The sequence below is a fragment of the Rhinolophus sinicus genome, chromosome 14 (genome assembly GCF_057876585.1).
Source record: "Rhinolophus sinicus isolate RSI-liver-muscle chromosome 14, RSI-T2T, whole genome shotgun sequence".
NCBI lineage: Eukaryota > Metazoa > Chordata > Mammalia > Chiroptera > Rhinolophidae > Rhinolophus > Rhinolophus sinicus.
This window is the reverse complement of record NC_142514.1, coordinates 74,946,880-74,970,395: the sequence shown is the minus strand read 5'-3', so window position 1 is coordinate 74,970,395 and position 23,516 is coordinate 74,946,880. Positions and strand designations below refer to the sequence as shown.

The 23,516-nt window shown below is 35.9% G+C and overlaps 1 protein-coding gene and 1 long non-coding RNA gene across 5 annotated transcripts in view; one reads left to right on the top strand and one right to left on the bottom strand.

Annotated features, from left to right (window-relative positions):
• LOC141572138 (uncharacterized) overlaps nucleotides 1-926 on the bottom strand; it is an 87,023-nt gene extending 86,097 nt beyond the window's left edge. Inside the window, exon 1 of the long non-coding RNA XR_016018677.1 lies at nucleotides 793-926. This is a non-coding gene — a long non-coding RNA (uncharacterized LOC141572138). The remainder of the gene's footprint in view (nucleotides 1-792) is intronic.
• Nucleotides 1-23,516, top strand: part of CDKAL1 (CDKAL1 threonylcarbamoyladenosine tRNA methylthiotransferase) — a 616,068-nt gene that overhangs the window by 135,916 nt on the left and 456,636 nt on the right. The gene's annotated exons all lie outside the window — the stretch shown is intronic.

Genomic DNA, 23,516 nt, shown 5'->3' with positions numbered 1-23,516 from the left:
TACAGATTCTGCTTCCTTTACAGTGACATTGGGGGTCATAGCCCTTCAGAAAGTCTGGTTCTAACTGTACCATACCATTTGTTCTTCCCTGGTCTTCCATTCCTTCTCTGACTGGATAACGTTTATCTTTCATTATCTAGATCTAACAACACTTCCTTCTTTGAAGTCTTCCCTAAACTTCCAGCCCAAGTTACATTTCCTAACTTGCATTCCTTTAAAGCACTCTGTATTCACCATGGCTATATTGTCCTATGTACAGTAGCCCCTCCCACCCTTGTCCTTGGGGGATATGTTCCAGGACCCCCAGTGGATGCCTGAAACCAGGGATAGTACCAGACCACATTTATATACATATATACATACACATATATATACATATATACATATACATATAATATTACATATAGAAAGGTTTTATCACAATACTTAGAACAGCGTGCAATTTAAAACTTATGAATTGTTTATTCTGGAATTATATATAATATAATATATATTATATACAGAAGGTGCCAAAAAAATGTATACACATTTTAAGGAAGGAAATAACTGTATTAAAATTGTAATCATTATACCGATAACAAAAGATGAATACAAATCATGTGTATATATTTTTTCCACAGCCCCAGTATATACATATAAATTAAATTTCCTGTAGGTATGTTAAATTAGGCACAGTAATAGATTAACAACAATAACTAATACTAAAATAGAAGAGTTACAACAGTGTACTATAGTAAAAGTTATGTGAATGTGCTCTGCCTCTCTCCAAATGTCTTACTGTGCTGTACTCACCCTTCTTGTGATGCCGTGAGGTGACGCAGTGCCTCTGAGATGGAGTGAGGTACCTGATGTAGGCTTTGTGCCCGTAGCGTTGGGCTAGTGTTGACCTGAAGGATGGTAAGGTTACTTGGACACAGGCACTGCAGTGCTGCCACAGTCTGTCTGATGACCTAATTAGTGATTAGCATATAAAGGGTGGATATACTGAACAAAGGCGTGATTCACATCCCCGTGGGAGAGAATTCTTCATTTCTGGAATTTTCCATTTAATACTTTTGGATTGTGTTTAACCGCGAGTAACTGAAACCGCGGGTCAGAGAAGACTACTGTATTGTAATTTTTAGTTGACTTGTCTTTCTCTCCCAGAAAACTGTGAGCTCTTACTTATTTCAATATACCCAGTACCTACCATAGCCTCTCAATTAATCTAAATTAATCTAAATTGATTAATCTTATTGAATTAATCTAAATCTACTTTACTCTTTACTCCTTTTTTCTAAGTAGTAAAACATTGTTTTTGATGGAAAATAATAGCTGTCTTTTACTGAGTAATGTGTGAGGCATTTCTGTGTACTTTGTTTTATATAACCTTATTTAACTGAAGAAACAAGTACTCTTAATTATCTTGCTTCCAGGTTTACATGGCTAGGAATGACGGAATTGGTTTTTAAATCTGGGTCTGTCCCATTCCAAAGACCCTTAAATGTTCAGAAGATATTAAAGGAGTTAAACAAGTTTTTTTTTATGTTTCTTTTTTTGTATGTTTCTAATATTTTCATTATAGTTAGCATAGGTCCATTAGAATACCATAGCAATCCAACATTTGGTTAAAAATTTTGTTTTATTTATACTTAAAGATTAATCTGTTAGCAGAAAATTTTTTGTGGGTAGTGCCTTGTCCTCTTAATTGAATTAATAAAATGGTTCTTTTCATCTCTCACGCAGTGATTTTTTAGGGAAAGAAAATCACAGGGGTAAAAAAACCCACAATGTCCATTTTATGACTATTGTATAAATCCACCTAGGAATAAATAGTGTTTTCTTTGTCATTGATTGTTAAAGACTTATGTTGTGACATTGATTTTCAAAGTCATAGATGCTTCATCTCAGAACTACTCAGAATTGAATGATAAGGAATTCTGTTTTTGTTTTAAAAGGCTTATGTTTCATAAGGCTGGTTCACCTTGGTGTTAAAAAAATAGCTAATTTTCAGAAATATCCTTGGTTTGTGATCCACAGACTTTTAAAAGTATTATTCTTCCCAATTATAAAGAAAAGTAGCTTGCAGATTTTAGAACATTCGGAAAATACAATTAAAAGTCACCTGTGTCCCCTTATGTAGTAGTTACCGTGGTTAACATACTGGCATATGACTTTCCAATCTTTTTTCTGTATTGGTTTCTCTCTTAGATGAAATTTTTTTGTAGTATTTTTGTATCCCACTTAAAAAAAGAACACTTAGGTGTATTACGTGATATAACATTAATTTTATATGACTGTGTAATATTTAATTTTATGGATATACTATAACTTAGGTACGTTCTTTGGCTGAGTACTTAGGTTTTATTCAATTTGGCAATCATTACAATAAATATGTTATAGCTATCAAATGCATGAACATGAACATCTTTGGACATAAATCTTTGTGTTTATTTCTTTTTTTTTATGTAGATCAAATTTGTGCATGTGGGATTTTGGGTCAAAGACAGAGCATTTTAAGAACTCTAGACATATGTTGTCATATTGTTCTCTAGAAAAAGTGTATCAATTAGCCTCCTTACGGGCAGGGTATAAGAGTGACAGAGACACATTTTTTCCCTCATGTGCTTTTAGAATTACCAATTTTGTCCTGGCTAATTTAATGGGGATTGGGATGATAGCTCATTGTGTAATAAGCGTTTCTTTTATTATGAATGAATTTGAACATTTTTACGTTTATTTGGGTTAGTTACCATTTGTGTTGTCTTTATTAGATTTCATGTTTTTCCGATATACTTACTTGAGCTTCTTATATATTGAGAATTAGCTGTAACAGAACTTTTAAAGTCAGGACTGCTTTTACCATGCTTGAAAAACAATAATCAAAAATGAATTTAACATTCCAACCTTGAGAGAAAGTTTTGCAGATCTAAATGAATTACATATATCCAACATTGTCTGCTTGAGTACTTTCATCAGTACTAAAAAAAGGAAATTGAGATAATGCTATGCTGTGACAATTATTTTGCTAATAAATAATGATGAATATATTTTTTAAACAAAATGAAATGTGTATTTCATGCAACAAATATTATTTTACTGGATATTTTAAAAAGTAGAAACTATCCAAGGGAAGAGGCAATAATGACTACGTTTTTTAAAAACCTTGGGTGGGTAAGATGCTTTATGTGAGCCAAGACGTTTTGTGGCTCACATTTGTAAGCTGCCGTTCGTTGTCTTGTCTCTTGTCTTTGGCTCTCTTTTCTCTCCAGCTTCCCTTCCTGGATCTTTGGACTAGCTCCTGCAGAAAATAGGAGTTCACAGTGGTGCTCCCTGGGCCAGGGCATCTCTGGGCCAGCTGACCTTGATCAGCCACTGCTGCTGAGAGCAGGTGCATGTGCAGATGGCGTGGTGGGGCCAGCCTGCCTTCTGTTTGGTGGTGCTGGAGAGGGTGATTGATAGTACAGTTTACTCCGCGTAATGGTCTGAGGCAAGGGGAGCAAGAAGCCCAGGCTGAATGGAAGTCAGAGCTGGCAGAACAAACACACACACACTTAATTTAATCTGCAGTTTTATTCAACTTCCTTATTAATGCTCTTAACCAGTGGCCTTGGTGCTTGTTGTTTTGTCTCCTTGCCTCCCCTCTTGTATCTTCTGTGGCAGCTGGTGATAGATACAGAAAGGGCTGAAAGCAGCTATCCTGACTTGGAGAAGGAACTCAGCCCTCAATGCTTACAGTACTGAAAGTGGACTCCAGGCAGTGTAAAGGGAGCTCGTGATGGGCCCCAGTCTGGCATTTGTGTTTTCTTGTAGTTGTCTCCAAAATGGGGTGTACATATCTCTAGGGTAGATAAAACAATGCATTGGAAGTTGGGTGGGGAGAAAATAGTAAAAACTTCATTTTTATCACATTCTTTTAAAATTTCCATTTCTGTATCTGTTATGATGTGCACAATCAATTTGTAATAGCAATACAAGTATATAATTTATAAGTAAATATAAATGTATATAAAGTGGAAGGTATGTTTAGAAGTTTCTAATTTTTAACTAAGTTTTCACAGCATACAGTTTTACATTTTCTAGGACTTTGTCTTACGGGATTTGTTGATTAGGTATGGCAGCTTTTGCTTATTTTTAATACTAGGAAATTAGCACGTTAACATAAGGTTACTGTCTACCTATTAAGAGTTGTTGTTTTTTATTCCCTCTGAGTAAATCAGACTTAATAGAGTACATGTGAAGGTCATGAAGTCAAGGACAATTCTCACTGTATTTTTGGCTGGGATTTTATTCTGAATTTTAAAGTATTAAAATGACTAAGGACTTTAGAGATTACTAGTATAGAAGTATTCTCAGTTTATTTAACCTCAGGTTCCCCTGGAGTTTTATAACTGTTTTAGGCAGCTTTCTCTTTGGAACCCCAAATATCATGAGGTCTTGTGAATTCTGCCTACAACTAACAAATAAGTGTAATGATAATCATTTGTCTCTATTTTTTTCATTTTTACTTCTTTTAAATGTTTGTCTCTATAATGTGTAAAACCATTCTGGACTTTTAATTTGGTGTTCCACAGAATTTCCATCTGGGTCACAGAGGGGTTCTTTATTTTTTGGATCTCTGAAATTTCATTATTCTTGTGGTTCAAAAATCGTGAAACCTAAAGTCAAACTATTGTAGAAAGCTTGCTGATGGGGAGTTTCAACTATGAGAATTTATAGTAATTAACATTTTTGCATTTTTTTCTTAAAAAAAGGTTTTATTTGGAGGCTTCACTTTTAGTTTGTTGTTGTTGTTAGCAACCTAGAATCTAAGAAAGAATACCCAAGCCTTTTGGATAAATTTGGAAAACCAGTGTTTTGGAAAGCAAATAAGAGAAGATGGGAGCTGCCAACAGTGTTAAGAAGTTAAGAGAGAGCTGGACGTGGCCACAGAGCAAGGGATCCCATCTGAGCTGCTGTCAGAAGGGGTGGCCCTTCAGGTTCTAAGACAGCCTCTCCCTATTCGTCCTCCCTTCTCATTTGCTTGACAAATATATTCTAACTGCAAATATTTATTGCCTTTTCTGGTTAGTCAGAAATACTAACCATTTCTGGTAATTTACCCAGTTGAGTGAGATAAGGTATAGTAGTTCTTGTTATTCAATTCCAGGTCACTGAAATCCCTTTGAGACAAAACTTTTAGAACTATCAGCTATATGAACTTTTTGTGTGTGTTTTATAAAGAGGAAGAGGAACAGTCACTTTGCTCTTTCCCAGAAATACAGAGTGAAGAACAGGACAAATGACTGAATTATCTTTCCAGAGAGTTGAGTTCTTCCAGGGACAAATGTTCAGTACTTAGTTAATATACTTCGTATACCCAGCACTATACACGTCAGCAGCCTTACTTTCTTGCCTATGGCTTCCTGAAAGGTCAAGACCACAGGAATACTTTGCCGTCTCTTGTTATATTTCGTCCATTCAATGAGGATGATTAAAGTCTAATACTAAAACCCTTTTGTAAGACTTAGGTATACTTGAACTGGGCATTGCTTACCTCAGAAAAGTCCCTAGTTTAAATAACTTGTCCTTTGTCCCACGTGACATGAGTCTTATTGAGAACCAGCCAGCTACTTTCATAGGAGTCAGTTTTTATTCTGGATGCAGAAGAACCCCTTCAGTTCCACAGGAGAAGAATGGACTTCTCTACCTGTGTATCGGACGTTCTTCTTTGAGTTGTGCAGAGAAGGTTCTGTGCCCACACTTTTTGCATATTCTCCATGATTATATTAATTTTGTTATGAAGCATGAACTTGGCAGAGGTAACATGACCCATAGCTACATTGATGCCAAGGCCAAGGAAGTCCCTTCTCCCTTTCTCCAAACAGCCCGTGGAGATAATGAAATACGTCATGACCCCTAATGTACTGAAGTCCATAAAAACCAGAATGGAGGCTGTTTTCACTGCTTTTCACCTGTAGTAAAAAAGTAGAAAATGTTTTTAAGTTCCTATAGAATGCAGAGCTGCTTCTTTCCCAGCCCATAATTTTAAAAGCTATAGATACAGTATGTGCTTTTTAGGACTATGTCTTTCTGGAAAAAAATGAAGTTTTCTGGTACCTTCAGAACTGGATGTTTTCATTTTTCTACACAAAATTTGATACTGCTAGGAATTTCCAGAATTGCTTTTTAAAAGGTGTATAGGACATTTAGCCCACCAGCCAATAGTCCTGGGTCATCTGATGGACCTCTTCTGTATGAATTCTCTTTTTTTACCCCACCTTGCTGAAGGGCTTGCTGTCAAAATTGTCCTCTAGGACTGCTCAGGTTGTAGGTGCATCCAGATGTTCATAAATATACACGTTTCTCTTTTAGATCTGAACTCACAAGTCATGTCAAATTGGAGGAAGTGAGTTTCTATACCACAAGGGAGCTTCGGTTTTTCCTTATTTGCTAAATCAGTTGCACCACCTAGGTTCTTGGTATCTGTTCCCACTACTTCCACCATTCTCTTGTTGTTTACCTTTTCTCTGGCCATGCAGATGCACTCTGGATTGCCACCCCTTCTGTAAGATGCTGTGTGCAGCCATCCTGGGTTTCATTTATATATATATTTTTTTATTGTGGGAAAATATACTTAACGTAAAGTTTACCATCTTAACCCTTTTCAGGTGTACAGTTCAGTGGCATGAAATACATTCATGTTGCTGTGCAACCATGACCAGTGTCCATTTCCAGAACTTTTCATCATCCCAAACTGAAAGTCTGTACCAGTAAAGTATAAGTCCCCATTTTCCCCTGTTCCCAATTCTGGTACTCAGTGTTCTACTTTCTTTCTTTAGAAATTTGACTTCCAGGTACCTCATGTAAGTGGATTCATTAATATTTTAAAAAGAGATCTGAAAAAGCCATCACATTTCTTGAGTGCATGGCTTAAATCACCAGTTCAGTTTGCATTTCTTTTTAGGTATGGCTCCATAGGCTTTCCACATTGGCTGGCTAGCGAGGAGCAAGGAAGTAATACATGGGTAGACCCCAGAAATGATGGGCCCTCCTCAGACCGATTCTGAAACATTACCAAAAAATGAAATAGAGTTCTTCCCTATATTTTTACAGGCCTCAGTGGCAGCAATGTTGTGCTTATAAAATAGGGAGAATTTCAAGTCACTTGAGGCACTAGACTTAGGTTCCAAGGTGCTAGAGATTTTTAACGTTAGATTCTGAATTCTTTAAGAAAATTTTTTAAAGCATTCTGAAATTAGTAAAGGAAATAGAATCTGTCTTTTAGGAACAAAGAATTAGTGGTCTAATAATTAGCAAAGACAAATGGTTGTCTCTCTAAAGCTAGTATACAGACATTTTTACTTTGAACTCTTTTTTATCTCTATCCATCATTTCATGCTTAGATTAGAGAAAAATACTAGAGTTTTTATATTTAATAGTTTTTTTTAAAGTACACATTTTAACAAAATTACTTACATTTTGACCAGCTATCTCTAAAATTATTTTTAATATAAGACAGGTTAAATAGAAAGATATTATCGTGGGAGAATAATCACAACTTGTATAGATAGCATTTGAGTCAATGCAATGTAACCCTTTCTTTCACTTTTTATTAGTCCATGACCTTATCTGCCGCTCATTTTCCAGCTTTCTCCCGTTAGGACTTGATTCAAGCAGTATGCATTGAAGAATATTTTGTGTAATGTGGGTACTCTCAGAATGTCCATTTGTAATAAATTCAATGTTTTGTGTAATGTGGATACTCTCAGAATGTCAATTTGTAATAAATTCAATGTTTTCCATGTTTGCACATGAGGATTAAAAAAATATTCCTGTATATTGCTTTATCAACAATTTGACTACTGAGATGATAATCTGACCGTTAGCAGCATTTTGGTGACTCGATAAAATGTTTTTTCCTTTTACCAGTTCATTCAACATGAAAAAAATCATTAGAGAGGTGCAAAAGGAAGAAAATTGGCCATTGTTTTCCAGGGTTGGATGAATTGGAAACTACAAGATACAGTACAAAAACTCGTGTGAAAATCCTGTCAAACATGACTGAAATAATCTGATTTTGATTAAAAAAACTAAACTCCATTGAGATGTACAGATAATTCACATCTTTAAGTAAAATGGTTTGAAATTTAAAAATGCATTGTGCATCATTGTTTGAAAACAATGGCTTCTTGAAGAAAGTTTTGGTTTCTGCTTTGGGTGAGATGTTTGAAATGTCAAGTGAATTTTATTTCCTAATAGTTAAAATTTTATCTGTTTTTGAAAAATGTGTGATAGATCAAATATGAAGGCCACTTTTTTTATTTGAAAATATAAATTGTGTAATTTAAGGGAAAACTGGCTTAATGGAAAAAAACTGGTAATTGTTGGTTGACTGTTGATTACTCAGGCTGTAGTTCTTACTGAGTTTTGAGTCACACACCATTTTAGTACTCTGAAAAAAGCTACGGACATTCTCCCCTAACTAAACAAGCACATTCATAAGCATGATAAAAGTTTTCATACTTTTCAGTTGGATTTCTGGAAGGCCATATGTGGATGTCAAGTGAGAAATTTTTTTTCTTCTAAGGGTCGTGATGAATTGACATGTCAGCTTTGTCATGCACAACACTTAGTTTTTGCCAAACAGGTTTAAGGCAGGGGAGCTACTTTTCTATAAGACTCACACCATATTCTGCCACACAGTGATATTTGTTAATCATTCATTAGTGAAACAGGCTCAAAACTATTAATATAGTTTGTTACATAATCTTGATGAAGGTTCAGATCTCTGTCCTTTTATGAGGTGTGATAACAAAAATATGGTGAATGTTTAAATTAAAAATAATGTATTACAGTAAAAGACATTGCCATTAATCCCTCTCAAAATACCGCCCCCCCCACGCACACACTTCAAACACACTTATCCATCATTCTTGCTACTTTCTGAAGCAGTTCTGGAAAGTCCTCTGTTGTGATTGTCTTTAGTTGCGCTGTGTGGCTGCCTTGATGTCTGAATCATTTTGACTTTGGGGAAGAGCCAGAAGTCACACGGTACCAGATCCGGTGAATAAGGTGGATGAGGACACACCATAATGTTTTCATTTGACAGAAATTGCCATATACTAGAAGTGATGTGTGACACAGAGCGTTGTCATGATGGAGGATGATTTACGGCACGCTTTAAAAGACGCCTTGTCTCAACCGTAGCTCACACCCGACTGACTGCACTGAACAAGATGAAACTTGTCACACACTATCACTAAGGTTTGAGGTGCCGCTTCCCTTATTGAAGATCCCTGCCTTTCCGTTGGATGAGACTCCTCAGCAGCATTCACCGTATTTTGTGATCATACCTCGTAGGTGCCTTGACCACCACTTTGTTTGAAAAGCTCATCCAGGCGAACACAGTGACATTTTAGAAGTAGGATTTGGTTAATTTTTATATTCAGCATCAGGCAACATGGGACCTTTTAGAGTTAAGTTTTGGGAGCTGTCTCTAAGGGTAGAGACTGTAGGCCTCACTAATTCTTGTGCCCTGTTCATTCAGAAGTGCGTAATGTCTCTAAATTTTTAGTCACTGTACATTTCTTGAATGTCATTACTTTCAATAGGTGAAAACCCATTTCTAGCAAGAATCCTGCCAGTCAACAAGCTACTATTTTTACAAATAAAAATTCATTTCTGAAATTTAATATATTAATTAGCCAACCTTGAGTTATTACTTGAGATGCTGATAATAGAAGTATTTATAGTAGCTGTTTCTGGAATTGGATTTCTGGTTAGAGTGCCCTGGACTTTGCCTTCTTGATTAGGGCTGCTGGATACCCCTAGACTTGACGTTTGTCCTACACAAACATATCCCATTCTTGATGCTCAAGTATTTTAAAGGAACTGACAGGCACTGTAACAGCAGGTAGTAATTTGTATGCTTTATGTCAATGAGTTTCTTGTTTTCATACTCTCTTGCTTTTAATCATCTTCCTATCAGTAGTGGATTTTAGTCCCAGTTTTGTGGTAGTCAGTGTGTATTCACTTCAGTGCATTCCACTGTGTGTGGCTGTAAAATAACGGCTCATAAATGAATTTTGGTTGAAGGACTGAACATTCAAATCCCCACTGGACAAATATTTAGACAACTTTTTTTTTTTTTTTTTTTTAGAATAACTTTAAATTTACATAAAAGTTGCAAAGATAGCTTCTGTATACCCTTTACTCAGTTTCTCAATTGTTAACATATTACTATATTACATTTGTACCAACTAAGGAATTAACATTGATTGGCACATTACTATTAACTGAACACTGTACTTTAGTCAAATTTCAGTAGTTTTTCCTTCATGTCCTTATCTGTTCCAGGATTCCATCCAGGGTACCACATTGCATTTAACTGTCATGTCGTCTTAGTCTCCTCCAGTCTGTGACGGTTTCTCAGATGATCCTTGTTTTTGATAGTTTTAAGGAGTACTGTTTTGTAGAATGTCAGTTGTTTTGTACAATGGTTTTCAATTTGGGTTCGTCTGATGTTTTTCACATATTTAGAGTAGGGTTATGGGCTTTAGGGAGGAAGATCACAGAGGTGAAGCACTATTCTTATTATACCATATCAGGGGTACAGCCAAACAGGTTAATTTTTAATATTTCAATCTCAGAATTGAGAGATGGGGAGAGCAAGAAGGTGGAATTGAAATCACTCAGTTTTGCCATGGTCAAAATTGTGGTAAAGATAAGGTGAGGGAACTGAATCTAAAAGAAAAATTTAAATTTATCTGGGGGAATTCAGCCTTTGGAATTCCTGTCATGCGTCACTTCGGATGTTTGAGAGTTGGTAGTATTTACATTATTTAAACACTTGACTGATATAAATCAGAGAAATGAAAAGGCCAGTGGTGTATAGATACCACGTTTCCCCGAAAATAAGACCTAGCCGGACAATCGGCTTTAATGCGTCTTTTGGAACCAAAATTAATATAAGACCCGGTCTTATATTGTATTATGTTAGATAAGACCCACTCTTATATTATAATAAAATAAAACTGAGTCTTATATTAATTTTTGCTCCAAAAGACACATTAGAGCAGATGGTCTGGCTAGGTCTTATTTTCGGGGAAACGTGGTATCTATACACCACTGGCCTTTTCATTTCTCTGATTTATATCAGTCAAGTGTTTAAATAATGTAAATACTACCAAGTCTCAAACATCCAAAATTTTAATTAATATAAGACCTAGTCTTATATTAATTTTGCTCCAAAAGACACATTAGAGCAGATGGTCCAGTTAGGTCTTATTTTCGGGGAAACATGGTATACGTCAAGGAAGAACTGCAACAATTTTTTCAAAATCTCTCAATCAATTTTTTGAAGTCAGGAAAATTCTTAATTGGATATTTTTTCTTTTCCTCTGCTGTTCTTTTGCATTAAGGTTTATGTTTTTCAAGCCGAGTTAATGATGTTGAAAAACAATTCAAAGCATTTGTCACCAAAGTAGTTTATTCTTTAATTAATGGTGAGGTGGTTTTGAAGACAGGCGACACACTTTGATGTATTATAGAGACTAACTAGTCTTGTTAGTTATTGATTAGTAATGAATACATTACTGACATTTTTAATCATAAGAAAATTTCTTTTGAGGATAATTAATCAGATTCATGTATTTCTTAACCAGTGTAGGATTATTATCTTTTTAGTTACAAGAATGAACCTGCGTGCTTGTGCCCTGGGTAAATTCAGGATAGAGCAGGCCAGTTTGTAGATTTGTATTTTGATCTTTTATTAGGCAGATGAGAAGTGTACTTGCTTGAAAATTACTTTAAACTGCCTTTCCTGTTGAGTAGGTTTTGAACTACCTGCTTGACAGATGGTCTTGGAAGTAATTACTGAAATCATGTGTTTACCTGGACATGGACATGTGTTCACCAGATGTACCCTGTTTACCCAGAGCTGCTGATTTCTTAAAGAAATATACACCTTCTGGATAGAGTTGCATAACTTAGGAGAATGCATAAAAACTCAGCCAGACAGAGCTCTCAATCTCTCAGTTGCAGAATCAGCTGTAGTGAGAAAACCCACTTAGATCTCTTAATGAGTGTTCAGGTTAGCCCAGACAACCACTTTCAGAATTCTGGATCTTTCCTTCTTTTGATTTACTTAGTACTTTAGTTTCACCTGTCCACAAAATTATTTAACAAATAGCCCCCCAAAATGTAGATTCAACTGTAGAATAGTGATCAGTCAATGTTTTACTGTGATGGTTATGGTTTATTATATTGTTGTATTATTTTTAGTTGATATTTTTAAAAACATGTTTTCCAAACCCCAGTTTAAAGATTTGTCATTTTAGTAATTCCCCCAATTTCTAAATTCTGATTTTGGAGGTCTGGCTTTTGTATTAAGCACTTGTATTTTTTTTTAACAACTCATTGGTAATTCCTATATTCATGAAGATTGAGTATAGCTACTTTAGTGTTTTATTCATTAACCATCAAAACCTAATTTATGTTTTCCACTTCGTTTCTATTTTACTTCTGTTAAAAAATGGTAAAAATTCATTGATAGTGACCCATTTAACATGGGTGCATTAAGTGTTCAGTTTTGAAACTGAGTACATTTAACTGTCTGTAAACCCAGAGAAACAAGGAAAGTCATTGTTTCAAGATTTTGACAGGTGCAAAACTGTAAATAATTATAGGCCTGGGCAGAAACTAGAGCAGAAGTCGCATAGCAGCTGGCAGGCCTGACCTGTGACAGGTCTGACCTGAGTTAAGTTGCCTAAATTTCCCGGCAGGCTCAGATTTGTTTTATAGTATGAAATTCACCTTCTGCTACAAAAAGATTCTACAGATTGAGACTAGATACCAGTTGCAAGGGGAGAAACATACAGGATATTGAGAAAGAAAACTGCCCATTGAGATACCTTTTGTATGACTTCAGGACCAGATGGAGCTTGTGTTGATGAGTTTTAAAATTGATTTACATGTTGACTGAAATAAATCACTTGACACCAAATGGTATATAGCAGGTATACCTGAGGGTGGTGGTCTATTTTTCTGTTTTTTTTTGTTTGTTTGTTTTGTTTTTACAGTTTTTTTTTAAAAGTTATCTATCTCTAAAACATTTTAATTTTTAGACTTATGAGCATATATGACTTTCATAAAGATGAAAACAATTTTAATGATATATCTGAGTTGTACTTTTCTAGGTCTTCATAAAGAGGAATGCAAATTTTTAATGATGTATCACCTGCAGGTTCCATTGGGCCATTCCCTACTGAAAATGACCAGACTTATTGCTGGTCCATAAAGAAGGTTGCCCATGGCTACGGTAGCAGCTCCCCTTCCACTGGGTTGTTACCCTGGGAAGCTGTAGTTTAGAAAGGACAGGTTCCGCTGCAGCAGAAATAAAAAGGCTGATGACTTGGGGCCCAATCTAACCTATGGGTGGGTTTTCTTTGGCTTGTACAGTGTTTTGAAATTTTTGACAATTTTACACTGAAAAATGGATTTCTGGCTTCCTTGGAAAAACAGATGACATGGCAACACTGGGGCTGCATTCCTGCAGTTGCCTGGAACTGAGTAGTAGCTGCTCTTCTGCTCTCGGGCTTGTACCAGTCGTTCCCATTCCCTGTTGTTAATTCACTTCTGTCACCTACCTGTGGACATTTGAGTTAATGACCCTTGGACTAGAAGATGTGTGGGTTTAAGAATGGACAAACCTGAGGAGAACAGACAATTGTTTGGAGAGATTGATGGAGGCTTGGTCCAGTGAGGATTGGCTTGCCTTGTGTTATGTTCCTTCCATGCTCTCTCCATCTTATTTCATTTGACGCCTGCAGTTTTTTTTCCTCTTCACCGTTATGAGAACTATACCCACTAGAATTTAGAGTTGCTATGTTACCCCTAACCACCTTTAATAAAGTAACTATTCCAGGATCTGAGACAGGAGTTTTCTGAATGAGTACTAGTCCTTTAATTCACATAGTAATACTTGACTTAATCAGCTAGTTTTTCTCCTCATTGTTAGTAGGAATCAGGTTTATTGAAGGATGAGAGTTTGATTTGAAAAGGAATATAGACATTTTTAAAGCTCAGGGCATATCAAGAGTTAGGATATATAGTGGGATGATGCCATGGTGGGTGATTTAACAGAGCCCGACAGTAATGAGACCCTTTACAGAGCGGACTAGAGAAGTAGGAATATGGTTCCCTTCTCTTTCATACCCCTGTACGATTCAGGATTTCAGCTCTTAGTACCCAGAGTATGTGGATAAATATGCCTTTTCTTTGTTTCTAGTTTGGATGAGAGGAGAGAATTGGAAAAGAGTTGAATTTCGTATGTCCAAGAATCTCACGACTGAAATGCATGAAAAATTTAAAAAAATCTCAATTATAAGTTGACTTTTGGCACATAGCTGACTCCTAAGTTGGGTGGTTCTGAGCTTTGTTAAATAAAGTTACTGAAGAAGAAATGGTATAGACCAGGAATCAGGAAACTGTGGCCTGCAGGACAAATCTAATTTGCTGCCTGTTTTTGTAAATAAAGTTTTATTGGAACACAATTGTATCCCCATTAGTATACGTATACTGTCTATGGCAGTTTTCACACTGTGAGGGCAGAGGTGAATAGTTTTGACAGGGATCATATGGCCTGAAAAATCTAAAATATTTATTATCTGGCACTTTACAGAAAAAATATGCTGACTGTTGGTGTAGATGGTTGTCTTCCAAAGAAAAAAAAAACAGCCCTTTTATGTGCTCTAAGTTATTTTTGTTGAAAATAAAGGGAATTAGACATGTGATTGCTTTTCAAATTTTATATGGCTTTTTGGTGATCCTGCAAGTATTTTATACAGTTATTTCTCCATTTGAATGAAATGAAAATTTTATAATGTCTAGGATCACAATTGGGCAACATTTTTATGTCATTGACTACAGCTGTTTCTGGTGAAGATTATAATAGGAGTTAACAGGAAAACATGAAGTAGTATAGTTAGTAAAAACATAATATTACTAAAAATTAGTAAAATAAAAATTTTATTATGTTTTGGGCTACAGCTTCTATGGAGGGAAGACTATAATGGCAGTAGGTATGAAAACATGATGCTATTTAATTAATTTTACACGTCGTATTTTCAGGAATATGTTTAATGCACAGATGTGCACATATGATTCTTTATGGTGTTAATGTAAACTTCGTAAACTGCTAAAAGTTTTAATTACTAGGGAAATAGTGAAATTTCATTCAGTGATCAAATTAGACATTAATAAACTTAAGTGTTTATTGTTTTGCATTTTGAGAACATTTGGAAATAGGTCTGTATTGTGGGATTCATTCAGCGTGCTTGTTGAGTGACTCAAGAATTACACACTGTTATAGGCACTGGGATTTCAGCACTGAATAAAAGAAAATACTTAGTGAGCTTATACATGGCAAGGGGAGAAAAATAAATAGCATTCATCGGCTGAATTATTTATTGAGCTGTACCAAGTGCTCTTTTAAGTCCTGAGGGCAGAGCCGTGAATAAAGCACGTTTTCTTCTTTTATGTAGCTTACATTTTATGTAGCTTACTTGAAGCTTCTCCAACATTAGTTGGAGAAGAGAAGTAACATGTAGTCAGGTAACAAATGCTATGAAGAAAATGAAAGCAAGTTCTTGGTAGGGATGGGGGATGCTATTTTGGATAGCATGGTCAAGAAAGATTTCTCTTAGTAAGATGGCATTTGAGTGAGCTGATACCTGAATGAAATATGGTCAAGAGTGGTGGGGGGATTTGAGGGAAGAACATTCCAGGCAGAGGGAATAGCAGTGGAAAAGCAGAGTTAAGAGTATGCTTAATGGTTCAAGGAAAACCAAAAAGAGGCCTTTGGTTGGTGTAGAAAGAGCCAGAGGGAGAATGGTAGATGAGTTTAATTTCTGCTTAATGAATGGCTCAGAATATATAGTAGAGGTAAAGTCACATGGAACCAAGCTAAATGCTGTATGAAGTGCAATAGTATAAACTAGAAAATAAGGATCTGTGGGAGATGTCTCTAGACCAGAAATCAGGATATAATTTGTTCATTGTTCTTCAAATTGAATCTCACTTCTGTGAATCTCCTTGTGATTTACTGTTTCGAAATGGAATTCTACCTGATATAGTCCAGAGCCCTGAGGCCTGTATGAATTGTCGAATTTATGGTGTGCCAATACCTGTCACAGGGTGGTCATCGGTTAATTTGCAACAAAGAATATGAGGTTTGGAATGTGTGGTTCAGAAAGCTGGGGAGGAGAATAACAGTTCACATTCAATTAAGGTGTGCATAGTCTGCAATAATTTTTCAGTGTACTATGGTTAAGGGGAGGATAGAAGTAGGATGATAATTAATAGTTGTAAATTTAAAAGTCAGCTTTATTCCAAGCGTTAATTTTTCCTGGAAGTGTTGTACAAAGTGGTCAAGTTCCTGAAATTATAGAAACACTGATCATGGTATTTATAATTATGAGGCATGCGAGGTAGCTGACCTCAAGTGTGAACTAATTAACTTAGGGCTTATGTAATATGCTTTAGCAAAAATAGATATTTAAAAGTAATTGACTTTTTTTTTTTGAGTTTTACAAATGGCAGTATTTAGGGTGTTTTAATTTATTTTAATATCACAGAGCATTTTTATGGTGATTCAGTTTTAGTACAGGTAGGTATCAATAAACGTAATTTTGTTTCTGATATAATAAGATTATTACTTAAGCTTATTCACAAAGTACATATTTTATAAAGACGATCATCAATCACAACTATTATAAAACTACCGTATTTGAAACAGTACAGGTTTTTGAAACTTAGCAGTTAGAAATGATTATGAAATGCCATAGAAAGAAAAGACAAATGTGTACCATTCAGAGTAGTATTTTACCAGGAAAGCTCCCACATGTAAATAAATAGGTTGGGTTTAAAAAGTTCTTTTGCAAATACTTGCTGGAATTCAGGAGTAAAAATATACGTGGTAATTTAATTTTCAGGCAAACCCAAAATGTATTAGGAATCTGTATTTCATGGATTTTAGAGGACGCTAGCAGGTTTCAGCAGATCTAATTTCCAGTGAAAACCTACCTATAGTTTTTCTTTTCCTTGGTGCACTTGTTTCACCAGCACACTCCCTCTCGAGGCTGTTTAGGATTACTTTTCTATTTGCTGCCTGTGTCGCCGTGTCTCCGGTGGAGGGTAAGGTAGTCTGTGTTCAGAGAGTTATTTTATTAGTTGCATCTACAGGTGAGGCAATTATTGACATTGCCAAACATTTAATCTTGTCACTAGCTCTTACCCAGGGGTCATGCCCATGATTATCTGCCACAAGAAAGCTGACGTGATGGGGAGAATTGTATCACTGACCACCCATTTGCTCCCCACTTTATAGGATGGCAGGAAGTGGTGAAGGTATAGCCAGTTGGGACAGGTGCGCTCTCTAAAGCCATACGGTGCTTCCTGTGGAGATTCCTTTGCCTTAATCTGCTGCTACATCAAGTATACCCACGCCTGTCACTTGCTGTACCTGGTGTGGGGATGCAGAGCTGTTTGGTGCTAGACATCGACTGGAGCGTTGTGTGGTGGAGGAAAATAGGAAGGAGAGGAAAAAAAAATCACTTCATCTCACTTCTTTTACAGTAGGCTTTTTAAATTTCTTTTTCTTTTTGGTGAATTTGAGGTAGTGATTAGATGCCCATAGGATGACTCAACCAGCTTCTGCCTACGTTACACTCTTAAATTGCTATTAAAAATATCTCAGTTTAAATTTTAATGACACTGAACATACCTTTCTTCTTACTGTGACTTTATTTCAGATTTGTAACATTTTACCTTATTTACTCAAACCAAAGTGTTCATTTAATTTAGCCACTTAGTTTTACAACAGAGGAAATGGAATATCATCAAATATATAACTATTTAAATACATGTATATATCATTTATATATGTTATACAAAGTAATAAATAATCCAGGAGTACAGCATCTGTCTCACCTGCTGCTCCCTTTATGATGTGATGAGTCACATGAGTAATTGTATTACTTGTATAAAGTACTTGGAAGACAGTTTTACTTGCGTAAGTCCTGTGCTGCATGTCATAAAGATGAAAAGTTGGAGCCATCTGTTACTTAAAAAAAAAAAAATTACCCTAGTATACCACCTGGTGTTTAACTAGGCCTCAGGATTTGTTCCAGATACAGCACTGCTTCACTGAACAAATATTGGGGTGAGGGAGTGGGCAGGGTTTGGTGATTACTTCTGTGACTTGGGAGGGGCCCTTTTCACTCAGTCTTGAACAGTGTCATTTGGATCCTTGTTATTTCCTATTGTGGTTTGCCCATCATTAAAAACAATTTTGTCTTCATTTTGCAAATTGGATGTGAGGAGTAACATTACACAAAAACAACATTATACAATGATGGAGATAATGTTCTGTGCTGCATGATTTAATTTGGAGCCGTGGATGGCCACCTGCTAGGCCTTTGTTCTTGTGACAGTCTGGCAAGTGGCCCCAGTGTTTTGGTTCTTTCCTTGGTCACGTGGCTGTTGAGAGCTGCCTGGGTTAGTTGCAAACCATTAATCAGGTAGCACAGAATGATGGAATATTTGACTAGTGGGTATTTGAATTAAGAAAACAAATCCCTTTTAAAGTTACTATTCAGCAATCACAGAATGCTTTTATCGTGTTGATATAACATCTGAGTCTTTACATTTTATCTAGGGCTAGCTTATTCTTATCTACAACATAGAACAGAAATCTAGTAGTATTTGGCATTATGGTAACCCGCTACCATATAGCACCTGTCCGTTCACCCAGTTTGGTGGGGTAACCATGTAATTCACTGACTAACCAGGGACACTTCTGAGAGTGACAGAGGGCCAGTGATAATTATTCTGGGATAAAAGGCATAGGCATAAACACAAAGACATATGGTCTCTCTATTTATAAGGTGTGGCCATTTTACCATCCTTTGTGATCAAGAATAACCAAATACTTCATACGTATCAAAGGATGATTCTTATGTTTAAATTGCATTAATTGTGGCTGGTATGTTGCCTCATACAAAATAGGGACTCAATCAGCATTTGAAAATGGAATAAATATTTATATGTTTTAAAAAAAACCCTTAAAGCTTCCTGCCAAGTATCTTTTAAAAATACTAACATATTAAAGCAGTTTTGGGTTAAAAATCCTCTGTATTGTCCTGATATTGAGGCCCTGTCTCAGGCGTCCCCCATGGTGATGTTACCTATTGACCTATGTTTGATTTCTGAGACCATTTTAATATGTAATATATTATAAGGGTAGGGAAAACACTTAAAATTGAAATCATCTATTGTTCTGTATAAAATAATTTAAACTACATACTAGAAGAGTGAGCAATTTAGTCAAGTGCTTATGACTTATCCCAGGAACTTATTTACTTTTGCTTGTTAAAGTTGTTAAGCACTTCAATAGCTACTTAACAATTCCTTAAATTTCTTCTGGGAAAACAGGAAGCCATGACATTGAATTTACTTGTCTGATAGTACCTAGTCAGAGACTTTTATATTTTATACTAGGGAAAGATTGAAATGTTGGATAATTTTTAAAGCTAATTTAAAATTTTTGTGTTTATCACTTTAGAAATTTTCTGTCTTTTAAAAACATTTCTCTCTCTCTACAAGTCCTAATGTATTACATATTCGACATGGAAAAGGGTACAGGAATTTCTCTCCTTTCCTTTATGAGGTAATAAAATGGTGTTTCTTGCCCGACTGGCTATCTTATGAGAAGAATTGAATTCAGCTGAACCCTGAGTTGTGGGTTCTGGGTTTTGGAAAGTCATCTGTGGTTTAGAGGGACTTTATGATGTAGGTTGGGAACTTGGGTGTTTTCTTCTGGTCTGAGGTAGGCTTTTTTTTTTTTTTTTTTTTTTCAAAGAGCTGTTAAAAGATCTTGGGTTCTAGACCTCTTAATTGGCTTAATATCCCATTTGTCCTAGTCTCCTTGTTTCTAATCAGAAGGAGTTGAAAGATGCTATTTAAAATCCCATTTTTTAATTTTTTTTGTGTGTGTATATTCTGATGATTTCATATCCTTGATTTTTTTACTGCATCCTTCCCTTTTTCTTCTCTACAATTTTGGTTCCATTTCTTTCTCTTGATCTTTCAGTTTTTTCTTCTTCTTCTCAGGTCTTGCCTCTGACTTTTTTTCACTTGAGTGAAAGAGTTCATGAAGTCTTCTTGTTTATTTCTACCCCAATTGTTCGTAATATTCAGATACTAGTCATGATAGAACTTGCTTCAGTGCTTCATGGTTTTTACACTGTAGAACTAAATCCTGGAGGAAATTGCTTATTCACTTGTTAATTATTTTTCTCTCCCTATTGCTATGTAAATTTCAAGGGCAGGCATTCTGCTTTGTTTACAGCTATATCCGCAGAGCTGGAAGTGTGCTGGTTGCCTAATAACAATTTTAAAAACAGTGGATAGAAATGCTTTAGCTTCCTAATAGTTTACAAAATCAGGTATTATTTAGGAAGAGTGTTGGAGTTCTTTTGGGTGATGGAAGGTGAACTGACTCTGGGTGGTGAACACACAATGTGATATATAGATGATGTGTTATAGAATTGTACACCTGAAACCTATGTATGTATCTTTACTAACAATTGTCACCCCAATAAACTTCAATTAAAAAAACAACAACAACAGCAACCTGAAACTTGGCCGGTAATTGAAACATCTAATGAGAGAGAAAGTACTTTGGAGTGTTTTTTCTTATAATACTCTAAGTTTATAGCCTATTTTCTTCCTAGTGCTTGTTCCTAGACTTGATTTTGCTATATTATCAGTGGAGATTCTTTTGGCTGCAAGTAATACAAAGCTCAACTGAAACTCATTTAAACAATAAGGAGGTGGATTGTTCTCACAAGTCCAAGAAGGTTTCAGAATGGGTTGGTTGAACTCAGTTGTTACATGCGATCCAGATTTTTCTTTCTTTTTCCTCTCCCTTTTGCATTCTTGGCTTCATCTTTAAAGCTGGTTCTTTCTGTGTTACAAGGACAGGAGCAACAGTTGAGTGCATATTTTCCTTGTTTACATCTAGTGGGAAAGGGACTGCCTTTTCTTTCTTTGAAGACCAGAGCAAGACTTTCCTTACCTATCATTGGTCCAGATTGGCTTGGGACTACTCACTCCTAAATATTGGCAAAGGAGATGGAGTTACAGCCATCGGCTTGGACTGATCTTCTCAAGTGAAATAGATGTTGGCATCAATTATAGCACTCATTAAAGTCTCATATGAATTAACCTTTATAAATAAATTTCTAAAGACTGTTGATTTCCTGAGCTCCACCTTAAGACTTCCCAGAGTAATTAGGTTCATAACCAGGGTGAAGTCAACCTTATTATGCTAATTGCTTTAGTAGGGAAATTACAACATTTAAATTTAAAAATGTGACAATGTTTGTTCTGTCTGCCGAAGTTTTTAATAAATATGACATGCTATGTTTTTAAGAAGTAGAAAGTAGATGTGTGAAAGTCAGTTAGAACTGTAGCTTCCCCATTAAGTGTGTTTGCACTGATAACAATTGGTATGTTTAAATTATTTAAATAAAATGAAATCTTGTTGACTGGAAAAGTGGAAAAGATAACTAGGACATAGTGAAGCTTACTTAAAAAATAAAAAGTCAACATATAAGGTAACGTGCATCTGTCACCTTCACTTACTAAAAGGTTTTTGATTTACTTGAACATACAGTAATGGATTATTTTTGTTTGGCCAGGAATTCTCAGTAAATGTTTAATAAGCAGCCTGCAAGCATTATGACGTTGTGGAGAAAGAAGTAAAATAGGAATCAGAATCCAAATTTCTAGTTCTGGTTCTAGCCCCAACAATGTGATTTCTAGTAAAATATTGAATCTCGGTGAGCACACATTTCTTTATCTGTAAAAGAGTTCCCCTTTAGTTTTCTAGAAATGTCTTTTTCTCTTCATTGGTTGTAACCACTCCTTTCCTGGGAGTTTAATGACATACCTCTTTTTTTTTTTTTAGAGGTGTGGCTTTTTAGTGGACTTAAGATCATATATAATTTAAGTTTAATTGAGCAAGGAGGGGCAAATAAAAAGCGAATCAAAGTTGTGAGATAGAAATAGGTATTCTGTCTTCAGTGCATAGAGCAATTGTAGAAGAGTATTTCTGTTTTGGAATCTACATATTAATTAATCATCAGAAAGTCAAATATATTGTAGGTATAAACATATTACATTTTTCTCAATACTTGTAGTGCATTAGCCATAGATGAGCTTCTACTGTCCTCTGGGATTTGGAATGGTGTCAGACTAATAAGTTTGTGCAATGCAGATGCATAGATTGATTCCCTAGGTCACTTATAATTCAATAAAAAGAGATTTGGATTTAGAGTCACAAGAGTGGGTTGAATTCTGGCTCTGCTAGTTAAGAGGAAAGCCTGGTAGTATAGTGGAATGATAATACGAACACTGGAGTCAAACAGGCGGGAATGTGTTTGGTTTTACTATTTGCATTGATATGTTTTCATGAATGGAGCTATTTCAGTTTGGATACTTTTGACTATAAGTAGCAAAAGACTCAACCAAAAGTAGTTTGGAACCATAAGGGTTTTATCATCTCACACATAACAAGAAGTCTGGAGATGGATACTTTGGTTTAATTTCATGACTTAACGATGTCTTCTGTTGACACAAAGGCCTTCCACCTTCTGATGCTGCTGTTCCTAGCTTGTGGCAGTAGCAGTAGTTTCAGAAATTATATGCAGTCATGATGACAGCCAGTGGAGAGATGTCTTGCCCCCCATAATTCTCTCTCTCTCTTTTATTTTTGAGGCAGCGTTTTCTTTATTTTACAAAAATAATATATAGAAAAAGTAGCAGTGCCTTTCTGAAAAAGGCTCTGTCTTCATCATATGATACTTAAAAAGACAAGCGTCTGAGCAGTTGACCACAGTCTGCCATAAGGAGCTGTAGCCCCAAAATGCTGAGCTGGGGCTACTTTGGAGTGTGGGGGGGTACTGTTTCCCCCATAATTCTCTAAGGGAGGAGACTCATTCCCAGAAACTCCACTGCACACCATTGGCTAGAATTGGGTCCCAAACTCAGACATAAAAGCTATTCACTAGCAAGGAGAATGAGGGTATCAGAACTGACGTACACTATTTTTTACCTTCTCTGGGACTTTGAGTCCGGGAAACGCTCTCTTGAGCACAGTGCCTCATAGAATGAACAACAAACAAAATCAGGTCTCTGCTAGCAAGAATAAAAGGTGTGGGTTGGGAGGACGGATCTGAGTTGGCAAGCAATAGTGAGCTAACTGTGTTGCTTAGAGTCTAGAAGGAGCTGCACATAAACCAAGAGAAGTTGGTAACAGTGATAAATACGATATAGTCTACGATGGAGAAATGTATCGGGCACTACAGGAACCCATAGGAGGAAAACCTAAGATCTAAAGTTGCAGTGGTCAGAAAAGATTTTTCTGCAGGAAATGACATCTAAGTTTTTACCTGAATAATGAGGTAGGAATTAGTCGTGGAGCCTCACACCCT